Source organism: Camelina sativa, chromosome 1 (genome assembly GCF_030686135.1).
Source record: "Camelina sativa cultivar CO46 ecotype springtype chromosome 1, ASM3068613v1".
Taxonomy (NCBI): domain Eukaryota; kingdom Viridiplantae; phylum Streptophyta; class Magnoliopsida; order Brassicales; family Brassicaceae; genus Camelina; species Camelina sativa.
The window spans coordinates 18,488,056-18,489,439 of record NC_141880.1 but is presented as its reverse complement, the minus strand read 5'-3'; the positions used below and the strand labels follow the sequence as shown (position 1 = coordinate 18,489,439).

Sequence of the window (1,384 nt, the reverse complement as noted above, 5' to 3'; positions counted from 1 at the left end):
CAAAGATAGTCTTCAACAGCCTATTGACAACATCCACAGGCTACAAAAGGGTTTGAGACATAAGCAAGGAAGAGTAGTTCAACAACAACAAGGTCAAGACATCATGGAGCAACAAGCTATCCATGAGCAAAGACCAAGGCACATTGGTGCAGGAGATGCACCCAATACCCACAACCAAAGGGCTGGAATTGTGCCACCTTCATTAGCAAACAATAACTTTGAGATCAAGAGTGGATTAATCTCAATGATACAAGCAAACAAGTTTCATGGGTTGCCAATGGAGGATCCACTAGATCACCTTGATGAATTTGACAGAATATGTGGCCTCACAAAGATCAATGGAGTGAGTGAAGATGGATTCAAATTAAGGCTCTTCCCATTTTCTCTTGGAGACAAAGCTCACCTTTGGGAGAAGACTCTACCTACTGGAGCTATCACCACATGGGATGCATGCAAGAAAGCTTTTCTGGCCAAGTTCTTCTCCAATGCAAGGACTGCTAGGCTGATGAATGAGATTTCTGGGTTTGCTCAAAGGAATAATGAGAGCTTTTGTGAAGCTTGGGAGAGGTTTAAAGGATTCCAAACTCAGTGTCCTCACCATGGCTTCAGCAATGAGTCACTTCTAAGCACCTTGTATAGAGGAGTGCTTCCCAAGATAAGAATGCTTCTTGACACAGCCTCTAATGGCAATTTCCTCAACAAGAATGTGGAAGAAGGATGGGAATTAGTTGAGAATCTTGCTCAATCTGATGGCAATTATAATGAGGACTATGATAGGACAATAAGGAGCTCCTCAACTGATCAAGAGGACAAGTATAAGAAGGATTTGAAGATGGTCAATGAGAAGCTTGACAAGATCCTCCTCAGCGAATCCAAGTCCATTCACTTCATTGGTGAAGAGGAAGCTCCAGTTCAAGAGGGGGAGCCTGACTTTGCTGAGTTGTGCTACATGCAAAACCAGGGAGGATTCAAAGGCTACAACCAAGGAGGTTTCAAGAACAACAATCTCTCTTATAGGAGCACCAATGTGGCCAACCCTCAAGACCAAGTCTATCCACCTCAACAACATCAACAGCAACAAAACTACATCCCCAAGCAACAACACCAAGTGTTCCAGCCCCAATTGTGTCCCCCACCAGGGTTTCAGACTAACCAGGGCCAGGAACAAGACTTAAGAGCAATGATGCAACAGTTGTTGATTGGGCAAACACAAGGCAAGATTGAGGAAGCCAAGCAGTTTGCTGAGTTGAATCAAAGGCTCACATCACAGTACAATGATCTGAACATGAAGTTTGAAGGTCTCAACTCCAGAATGAAGTATATGGAGAGTAACATTGCCTCTACTTCAGCTCCTAACCCAACCAACTCCCTGGAAAAGCTGTTC

General features: G+C 43.9%; 1 non-coding gene across 1 annotated transcript; it reads right to left on the bottom strand.

Annotated features, from left to right (window-relative positions):
• Positions 1-499: 499 nt before the first annotated feature.
• LOC147950093 (small nucleolar RNA R71) lies at positions 500-606 on the bottom strand. The gene has a single exon (XR_015565132.1). It is a non-coding gene; the product is annotated as a small nucleolar RNA R71 (small nucleolar RNA).
• Positions 607-1,384: the final 778 nt, after the last annotated feature.